This window comes from Kogia breviceps, chromosome 1 (assembly GCF_026419965.1).
Source record: "Kogia breviceps isolate mKogBre1 chromosome 1, mKogBre1 haplotype 1, whole genome shotgun sequence".
Lineage (NCBI taxonomy): Eukaryota > Metazoa > Chordata > Mammalia > Artiodactyla > Physeteridae > Kogia > Kogia breviceps.
In genome coordinates this window covers 151,950,317-151,961,308 of record NC_081310.1, presented here as the reverse complement: position 1 = coordinate 151,961,308, position 10,992 = coordinate 151,950,317, and the positions used below count along the sequence as shown (strand labels likewise).

At 38.3% G+C, this 10,992-nt stretch overlaps 1 protein-coding gene across 11 annotated transcripts in view; it reads left to right on the top strand.

Moving 5' to 3' along the window:
• Positions 1–979: 979 nt before the first annotated feature.
• Positions 980–10,992, top strand: part of FGGY (FGGY carbohydrate kinase domain containing) — a 468,943-nt gene continuing 458,930 nt past the window's right edge. For 3 of the 11 annotated variants that reach the window (XM_067006896.1, XM_067006899.1, XM_067006897.1), the window contains exon 1: positions 980–1,109. The gene's annotated coding sequence lies outside the window, so the exon portion shown is untranslated. The remainder of the gene's footprint in view (positions 1,110–10,992) is intronic. The other 8 variants (XM_067006883.1, XM_067006882.1, XM_059082233.2 and 5 more) reach the window with 5 other exon arrangements.

The following is a 10,992-nucleotide window of genomic DNA, read 5'->3' as shown; positions in this document are numbered from 1 at the left end:
GGGCCCCTAGCAGATGCAGCTAATCACGTGGCCTCAGCCCCACTGAGCCACTATCCTTGCCTGTAAGACCAAGATGAGAGCATGTATTTGGGGTTGTTATGAGGATAGCAGAGTGACTATCACGCACATGGCCCATACTCCAGTTCTGTGAAATCAGTTATTACCAAGGCTTACCTCTCATGACCAGTGTGTCCTTCGAAAATCACTTCCTTTTACTGCACCTCAGTCTCCTTTTCTAGGAAAATAAAGAGTTTAGACTTCTTAAACTCTCTTCCAAATCTCAGTCCCATCAGCTTGGGAGCCTGTCTTTTTAATAGATATGGCTTATGTTTGAGCTCAGGTTGGAAGCTTCCCTCCTGTTACTTACTGTGAGTCTCAAAACAAGCTAAAAAACGTTTCGGACTCTTCACATCTGTAAACTATGGACAAATAGTACCCAACTGGAAAGGTAAGGATCATGAAGATTAAATGACATAGGTGTGTCCAGGACCCACCAGACTGTAACTTCATTAAAGGCTGGGGTTCATTTACAAACTGTGACACCTTTTCAGAGGGTTGTTCACAAAATTAAATGAGAACATTTTCGTAAAGTATGGGGAAGAAGACCTCACGCAAAGTAAGCATTCAATAAATATTATTATTATTAATTTCTTTATTTTAACACCTGTCTGCAAGAGTCTTGGTGTTCAGTGCATGATTGAGAAGCGAAGTTACAGGATACACGTTGGACACGTACCCACCAGCGGCTAAGGGGAGTTTGCGTGGGTGAGTTCTGCAGGAAGAGCCCCCAGAGTAGGAAACTCCCGGCCTGAGAGGACAGAGCCCACTTCAGGTCTTTAAAAACTCGGGGAGGCGTGAAGAAACGGTAAGAGGTTGCAGTCCACTGCACCCGACAGGCGAGCGCCGCAAGAGGCCACGGTAGGGCGCAGGCACGCGCCAATCCCAGGCCCCGTTCAAAGGGCCAATCGGGGCAAGTTTTACAGGGGCCGTGGCCGGCGGGGGCGGGGCCCCGCGGAGGGCGGGTCGGACCGCCCAACCGAGGCTTGGTGCGGTTCCGCGCGGTTATCGGCGGGGCCCCGCTAGCTAAAATGTAATTTCAGATTGGACAAGTAAGTGACCCTTCTCTCAGTCCCACGTGTGTATCAGGGGCTTTAGCAAAAGCGCAGGCTCGCAGCGCGCACGTTCTCCAACTCGAGAGCGCACCCGGGCCCAAGCCTCCCTCCCCTTTCCCGCAGTCGCTGCCTCCTCTTCCTCCTCCGGCCGCCTTAGTCTTGGCCAGCCGTGCGTTGGCCCCCCGAGACCTTGTTGAGGCCCCTGTGTCCACTCCTGGGTGAAGCGTACGGCCACTCAAGAGAAGGGTGGGCCTTTAACTGCATCCCCAACGCTGCCTAGGAGACGTCTGGAACCCGGGGTCCCCTGCCATCACTATCCAGTTAACTATGTTAATTTTCTCTCTCCCCCACTTCCCACCGTATTTTAGGACATTTCCCCAGGCATTTTTGAACCTTTTAATTACAATCTGGCTACCTAAGGCATTTTAAAGCCAGTGCTGCTTGTAACTTTCAGCAGCTTGTGGTAACGTTTGAGGCGCAATTTAGTTTAGATGGTATAATGCTCTTTGGCTACAGTTATCCTGGGTAGGAAAGGCCTAGGGGTATCTTTCTATTTTTATTAATGTCCTTTCTTTTTAAGATGAACAAGATGCAAAATGGTGAATTTCCCTAATCATTGGCTATTTTCCACTAAAGCACTTCTCATGTCTTAACTAATTTCGTCTTTAAATTAAAGAGTCAAGTCATTTCCAAGATAGGGAAGAGCAGTCATTATTAGGTTACTTTTTAAAATAGGATATCAGGAGGGAGAAAGTGATTATGCTTTTGAACTGCAAATCAGTAAGAAAGAAGGCAAGCCTTTTCTTAGTTTGTAGCTGTTATATAGATGGTAGAATTCTGCTTTGTTTTGTTTTGCTTGCTTTTCCCCTCTTTCCTATGATCCACCGACTGTATATCCTGAAGTTGTACTTTTTAAGTTGCCAGCTGGGTCTTCCAGCCTTTTGACTGCCTCCTGGTCTTCTGGGAATCTCCTGTTAATGAGGTCTTGTGGTTGGCTTTTGACTTGGTGGCCACTGCCTGGCTCTTGGAGGGAGCCAGCTGAGGAGGGCCTCCTGGTGGGAGACTCAGAGAACTCTTATTAAGGATGATTGAGGGAACAGAGAGGGTGAGAAGGGCCTGGAGATTGATTTTGAGGGGGAGGGAGGTTGGGAGCCTCCCTGCTGGATTTGGAAGTCAAAACATGTGTATTGGGAGAAAGGAATAACCCAGAGGGTGGAGATCTGTGTCTTTCTGGATGAAATTAAGAAGTTTACTGGGAGGAGACTGAGCCTTCTTCCAGGCTGTGTTAATTTTTACTGTGGGCCTTGTCTTTTCCTGGAATCTGGTTCTCTTTCCCTAACCTTTCACTTGGTTCAAATCACAGTCAATTACCAGCTGGTTCTGAAAACAGTTTGAGGTAGTGAATCTTGCCCTTAAGCTCAAGCCAGAGTGGGACCACCCCCAGCCCCCAAAGTATTTGAAATAATTATTTTACCAGAATGTACTACAGAGATTATTCAACCTCTTACCTGCCCATATTTTTATAAGGTGGAATTTAGAGTCAACCCAGCTGATGTAAGAGGTGGTCATCCAAACCAGCTCTTGTGTTCATTTGTTTGTTCACTAATTTGGGAATGTGTTCTTGGCCTGGCATTGTGGTAGGCTCTGGGAAAGCAAGGATGAACAAGACTTGGTCTTTGCTTTCAAGCTTTCATCCAGTCTGATTCTGTCTAGTCTGGCAAGGGAGATTATATGATAGGGAGCTTAGTGCTGTAGCAAGGTAGAAGAAGATTCTCCTCTCTAATGGCCTGTATGGGAAAAGAATCTAAAAAAAGAGTGGATATATGTATATGTAGAACTGATTCACTTTGCTGTACACTTGAAACTAACATAACGTTGTATATCAACTATGCTCCAATAAAAATTTTTAAAAAAAGATTCTCAGGAGTTGAGAGAAGTCCAAATGGCCCAATATAGGCTTTTATTGAAAACTTCTCAGAGGAGATAATACCCAAGTTGAGTTGCAAAGCATCGGTGTGATTGGGTTGGAGAAAGACAGAGGAAAGGGGATTATCTGACTTGGAACAGCATGGGCAAAGCTATGCACGTCTGGTGCATTGTTGATCAGTATGGCCGACCGGAAAGGGTAAGGGGAAATCACCAGAAAGGAGGTTCGGGAGAGTGAAAAGCCCAGATCAGAGAAGGTCAGGTGAATAAGGTTAAGGGAGTTTGAAATGCATCTCCAGAGAAAGCAGCAGCTATTGAAGTGACACTCTCAGATTTGTGTTTTAGAAAGTTAATTCTGGCTGCAGGGTGGAGAATGAACTGGAGTGGTGAAGACTGGAAAGAGGCTATTATAATGCAGGTGAGAGATGGGTTAGTGTAGTAGCTGTGTGACTAGAGGAGAGAGATTAGAATAGAATGGTTAGGAATTAATTACTGATTGAATGTAGGGGATGAAGAAAGGATGTGGCAGTCAAGGTACCACAGGAAAGAAAAGGCTCCCCACTAGGATATTTTTCAACAGCTTTATTGAGGTATACTTGACATACAGTAAACTGTACATATATATAAAGTGTCTAATTTGAGAAGTTTCAAAGTATGTATTTATCCATGAAACCATCATTACAATCAAGATAAAGAACATTTCTAATACCCCCAAAGATTGCTCATGCCCCTTTCTAATCCCTCCAAGAACCACTGAGTTGTTTCTGTCACTATTTAAACTTTTTTAGGATTTTATCTGTGGGGTCATACAATATGTATCTTTTGTGTGTGGTGGCTTTTCCTTAGCATAATCCTCTTGAGTTTATCCAGGTTATGTGTGCATACATAGTTTTTTTTTTCTGGGTACAACTATACCATATTTAGTTTATCCACTAACCCATTGATGGACATTTGGATTATTTGTTGCTTTTTGGCTACTACAAATAAAGCTGGTATCCATATTTGTATAAATGTCTTTGTACGCCCTTCATTTCTATTAGTTAAATACTTAAAAGTGGAACAGCTAGTTCACATGGTAGGTGTATATTTAACTTGTTAAGAAACAGCCAAACCGTATTTCAAAGTGATTCCAGTTGCTCCAACTGGTGTGATCACTGTTTTAAATTTTAGCTATTCTAATAATGTGAAATCCTCTCATGGGGTTCTATTGTGCACTTCCCTAATGACTAATAATTTCAAACTTCTTATCATGTTGCTTATTTCCCTGTATATATTTCATATATCTTCTTGGCTGAAGTGTTTATTTCTTTTGTCCACTTTTTAAAAATGGGCTGTTTGTTTCCTTATTGACTTTCAAGAGGTTTTTTAATATATTCTCATTAATAAGTTCTTTATCACAGCTGTGATTTGCAAATATTTTATCCCATTTCGTGGCTTATATTTTCATTTTCTTAGCAGTGTCTTTTGAAAAGCAGAGTTCTTAATTTTGCTGAAGTCTAAATTATCAATTTGTAACTTTGGTAATGTCTACTTTATCAGTTTATTCCTTTATGGATCATGGTTTTGATATCTTAGAAATCGTGCCTAGCCTGAGATCTCAAATATTTTCTCCTATTTTTCTTTTAAGAAGCTTTATTGTTTTTTATTTTACTTTAAATCCAGGATCCATTTCATGTTAACCTGTAGGACCAGATGTGGACAAAGTTTATTTTTTTCATATGGTATCAGTTGTTCCAGCACCATTTGCTTAAAAATCTATACTTAAAAATCTATACTTTCTCCATTGAATTGTCTTTGTACCTTTGATCAGAATCAATTTATGATGTGTATATGTGGGCCCATTTTTGGATGTTTTATTTTGTTCCATTGATTTCTTTGTTTTAATGCTAGTACCACTTAGTTTTGATGACTGTAGCTTTGCAATAAGTATTAAAGTCAGGTAGTGTAAGTCCTTCAACTTTGTTCTTTTTAAAAGTTATATTGGTTATTCTGCATCTGTTATATTTCCATATCAATTTTACAATCATTTTGTGAGATTCAAAATAAAGGTCTGTTTAGATATGAATTGGAACTTCATTTAATTTATACATTAATTTGGGGAGAGAATTGACTTCTTAAATATTGAGTTTTCTGACCCATGGACACAGTATATCTGTTCATTTATTTAGGTCTTCCTTAATATCTCTCAGCAGTATTTTTTAGCTTTTAGTAGATGGATCTTTTTCAGGTTATCTGTAGGTATTTCACATTTTTTGATGCTATTGTAAACAGTATTGTCTTCTTAGATTTCAACTTTCAGTTGTTTGTTACTACTTGTATATTGATCATGTATCCTGCCATCTTGCTAACTGACTTATTAGTTCTAATAGCTTTGTTGTGGGTACCATCACATTCTTTATGTGATCATGTTATCTGTGAATAAAGACAGTTTTACTTCTTCCTTTCAATGAGGATGTCTTTTATTTTTCTTGCTATAGTGCGCTGGCTAGAATCTCCACTCAGTGTTGTGTAGAAGTGATGAGAGCAAATGTCTTGCCTTGTTCCTGAGCTTAGGGAAAAGCATTCATATCCTCAGCATTATGATTTATGATGTTAGTTGTATATTTTTCGTAGAAGCTCTTTATCAGGTTTAGGAAGTTCCATTCTATTCCATCTTTGCTGAAAGGGTTTTTTCTTTTTTCTTTTTTTTTTTAAATGAAGAATGGGTATTGTATTTTGTCAGTTGCTTTTTTCTGTAACTATTGAGATCATTTTTCATTTTAATATAATTAATTGCATTCTTTTTTTTTTTTGAATGTTAAATTAACTTTGTATTCCTGAGATAAATCCCACGTTGCCAGGACCTATATTATCCTTTTTATATTTTGTTGGATTCTGTTCTATTTGCTAAAATTTTAAGAATATTTGCATTTGTGTTAATGATGGGTATTGATATAGTTTCTTTCCTTGTATTTTAAGTTTTGTTATCAAGATAATTCTGACCTCATAGAATGAACAGGCAAGTATTTCCTTCTTTTCAGTTTTCTGTAAGAATTTGTGTAGAATTGCCATTATTTCTTTTCTTAAATATCTACTAGAGTTCATCAGTGAAGGCATTTGGGCTTGGAGTTTTTTTATGGGGGAGAAGGAGAAGTCAACTGATTTAATAATATAGGACTATTCAGATATCTGTTTCTCCTTGAATGAGGTTTGATAGTTTGTGTATTTCAGGGAATTTGTACATATCGTCTAAGTTGCTCATAATATCCCCTTATTATCATTTTAATACTTATAGAATCTGTTGTAATTTCACCTCCTCATTCCTAAGAATGGTTATTTGTCTCTTTTCTCTTTATTTTCTTGATCATTCTAGCCAGAAATTTATTAATATTATTGATCGTCTCAAAGACCAGCTTTTGGTTTCATTTATTTTCTTTACTGTTTTCCTTTTCTTTTTTAACTTACTGGTTTCTGCTCTAAAATTTATTATTTCCTTTCTTCTGTTAACTTTAGGTTCCTCTTACTTATTTCTTTCTAATTTATTAAGGTGGAAATTAAGGTCATTTACTTGAGACTTTTCTTTTTTTTTTTTTTGTGATATGCGGGCCTCTCACTGTTGTGGCCTCTCCCGTTGCGAAGCACAGGCTCCGGAGGCGCAGGCCCAGTGGCCATGGCTCACGGGCCCAGCTGCTCCGCGGCATGTGGGATCTTCCCGGACCAGGGCACGAACCCGTGTCCCCTGCATCGGCAGGCGGATTCTCAACCACTGCGCCACCAGGGAAGCCCGAGACTTTTCTAAGATAGGCATTTGATGCTTTAAATTTCTAAGTAGTGCTTCAACTGCATCCCATAACTTTTGCTGTTTTTATTTTCATTCAGTGAATATACTTTTTAGTTGTTTTTAATGTCTTTTTGACCTATAGTTATATAAAAGTGTGTTATTCAGTTTCCAAATATTTGAAGATGTTCCACATATCTAACTATTATTGACTTTTAATTCCACTGTAGTCAGAGAGTACTTTGTATGACTTGAATCCTTTTAACTTTTTGAGACTTGTTTCATGGCTCAGAATGTGGTCTGTCTTGGTAAATGTTCCATGTACACTTGAAAAGAATGTGTAGTCTGCTCTTGTTGGGTAGAGTGCTTTTTACATGTCAATTAGGCAGCTTTATTGACTACTCTTATGTTTTATATACTTGATGATTTTCTGTCTATCTGTTCTACCAATTATTGAGTGACATATTTAATTCTCTCATGATAATTGTAGACATATGCATTTCTCCTTGCAGTTCTATCAGATTTTGCTTTATGTATTCTGATGCTCTGTTATTATGTGCATTAATATTTAGGATTTAGGTCATCTTGGTGAATCATCCCCTTTATTATTTCATAATTTCTGATGATATGTTTTGTTCTGATAGCTACTTAATCATTATTCATGATAATATTTTTGCTTTAAAATCTACTTAGTGTTATATTAATATAACATACTTCACCTTTCTTTTGATTGCTCTTTTATGGTATATCTTTTTCTTCCTTTTGCTTTTTAACCTATTTGTCTCCTTATATTTAAAGTGCGCTTCTTATAGGCAGCATATAGTTAGACTGGGTAACAAAGCAAGTCCTGACAATCTCTGCTTTTTAATTAGCATGTTTAGACTATATATAATGTAATTCATATGGTTTGTTTTAAACATATCATCTTGCTTTTTTAAAAATTTGTTCCATCTGTTTCTTGGTCTCTTTTCTCTCTTTTTTTGTCTTCTTTTAGATTAATTTTTTTTAATTCCATTTTTCCCCCTTTATTGGCTAATTTGGCATATCCTTTTTTCAGATATGATTTTTGTGGTTGCTTTAAGGTTTATAGTGTACATCTTTCATTTATCAGAGTCAACTTTCAAGTGGTATTATACCACTTCATATGTAATATAAAACCATATAACAATGTATTTCTAATTCTTGCCTCATAGCCTTTGTGCTACTGCTATTTTATGTTGTATATTTTACTTCCATATATGTTTTAAACCCCACAATACATGGTTATTATTTAAGTTTTAAGCAGTTGTCTTTTTAAGACATTCAGAAAATTTTTAGAAGGGTTTATATGTACCACATAGTTGCCTTTATGCTCTTCCTTCCATTTTATGGATCCAGATTTCCATGTGATATTATTTTTCCCCACTTCTTGTGGTGCAGTTCTGCTGGTGGTGAATTTTGGTATGTCATTTTTGGTATGTCTGTTAAAGTCTTTTATTTCAGCTTTAGTTTTGAAAGATTTTTTACACAGTGTAAAGAATTCTAGATATAAAGTTTTTTTCTTTTAGTCCTTCAAAGATCTTGCTCTACTGTCTCATAGCTTGCATTATTTCTGATAAGAAATCCATTGTCATTCTCGTGGGTATTTTTTCTTTTTTGCATATCTGCCACCCCCCACCCTGACTACTTTTAAGTTTTTCTCTTTATCATTGGTTTTGAACAATTTAATTATGATGTTTCTTGGTTTAGTTTTCTTTATATTTCTTGTGCTTGGGATTCATTGATATTCTTGATTATATGGGTTTATAGTTTTCATCAGATTTGGAAAATTTGTGTCCATTATGTCTCATATATTTCTCCTGGTCCCTTCTTTGTTCTCTCTTTCAGGTATTCCCATTTCACATGTATTAGGCCACTTGAAATTTTTTCACAGCTCACTGATGCTCTGTTTATTTTTTAAAAATCATTTTTTCTCTTTGTTATATTTTAGATAGTTTCTATTACTGTGACTTGAAGGTTACTAATCTTTTCTTCTATGTTATCTAATCTCATATAGTTAACTTTTCATCTCAAACATTTTTGTTTTCATTTCTAGAATTTCAACTTGTGTCTTTGTTGAAATCTTGCATGTGTGAACTTTTAAGTTCACTGTTTCCTTTAGCTTTTTGAACATATGAAATTCAGGTATGAGAGCTGTTTTAATATTTATGTCTACTAGTTCTATCAAATGGGTCAATTCTAGGTCAGTGTCCATTGATTTTTCTCATTTTAGTAGTATTTTCCTGCTTCTTTGCATGCCTGGTAATTTTTGGTTGAATATCAGACATTATGTATTTTACCTTTTTCAGTGCTAGATATTTTTTGTATTTCTATAAATACACTTGAGCTTTGTTTTGGGGCATGTGTAAGTTATTTGGAGACAGTTCTATCCTTTTGAGTCTTGCTTTAAGCTTTGTTGAGTAGGGCTAATTCTTCTTCACTGCTGAGGTAAAACCCTTCTGTGTACTCTACCCCATGCCCTGTTAATTATGAGGTTTTCCACACTGGCTGGTGTGAATAGGCACTATTCATGGCCCTGTGTGAAATCCACTGATTGTTCTCTGTGATCCTTTTGAGTGCTTCTGGCTCAGATAGTTTCCTCACGTACATACAGTGATTGGTACTCTCCTGCATACTTCAGGAGCACATCCTCCTGTGCAGCTCTCTCCTGTCTTGTACTTTGCCCCAAGAATTCTAGCCTCCTTGTTTTACTTAGATCTCTAGCTCTGGCTCCTCAGTTCGGGAATCTGCAGGGCTTGGTATGAATTTCCTCTTCTTTGTCCTCTGTCCCAGGCATTAAGCTTGAGCAGTTTTAAGATTCCTCATTTTTTCCCCATCTCTTAGAGATCACTGTAGTTTTTTGCCTGATGTCCAGTGTCCTGAGAACGTTTGTTTCCTGTATTCATTATTTTAGTTGTTTTAGGTGAGAAGGTAAATATGGTGCCTGTTACTCCATCTTGGCTAGAAGTGGAGGTCCTCAACTGGAATTTTTGAAGAAAATTTTAAAAGGGACTATTTGAGGTTGTGAGGAAGGGCTTTATATAGGACCCTGGAGGTCCTATAACCCCTTCATCAACTTAAATTGTTTAGAAAGTTCTCAACAACATGAATGACAAAATGAAGCAGAGTTCATACAGCAGGTACATATGCAGTGCTGTGTGCGTGGGCCGGGTTTAGGCAGAGTGGAAGAATAAAGTAGAAATCATTCAGGCTAAATGTATGTGTTGCCTGTCCCTTGGGCAATCTGGATTTTGGGCTGAGTTACACTGAAATCTGTTGCAGACCAGACTGAGAGCTGAGTATCTTGAATTCTGCTACACTGGCCATGGGATGAAGAGATTAAGAAAGGACTCTGTTACTGATCAGCTGTGGGGGATGAAAGTTGAGAAGGCAGATTATAAAATCAAGCATGATTTATATACACCAAACTCAATGTAGTTTACCAAATTCTGGGATTGTAGAAATTATGTGGTCAACTTTGATATTAGAGTGTGGCTATTGTTCGGCTGTTTTAAATCATCATGTGACATAGTGGACAGAGCATGGGGTTGAAGACCCTCTCTGTTTTTTACTGACTCTGTGATATTGGGCAAGTGACCTAAATGCACAGAACCTTAGTTACCTCATCTCTGGGTTGTGGACCCTCCAAAGTTGGGAGGATCAGCAAAGCTGTCTACTAAGTCACTAGTAGCAGTCGTGGAAGAGAGTAAATGCTCACGCAAAATCTGTTGATCCAGGACGAGGGTTGGCACAAAATATGAGTTTGAGAAACATTGCGATTCATGTGAAGATACATATTGACAGGACATACTAATAGATAACACTAAGTTCTAGGGACCTATTAAAGGAAGAGTAGGGTAGTTGAAGAGGGCTACCTCAAAGCCCACCTTCAAAGGCACTTTGTGAAGACACCCCAGCTCCCCTTCCCTTTTCTCCTGAACAAGTTGTTCTGATGTTAGCATCCGAGATTGGGTATTGGGCTGGATGGGCTACTGATTTGTCCCAACATGTGTTGCATCTGGGGGGCCTCCAGGAAGGTAGAGAAGACCTGCTGTGCGCTCACGGTGGGCTACTAGCCCAGCTTCCCTCATCTCCACACAGCATCATGTGGGAACATAGGTATCTGAAGATCATTCTTGTTAAATGTACCAAGTGCCCCGTATCCCTTCTTCCTCCCTC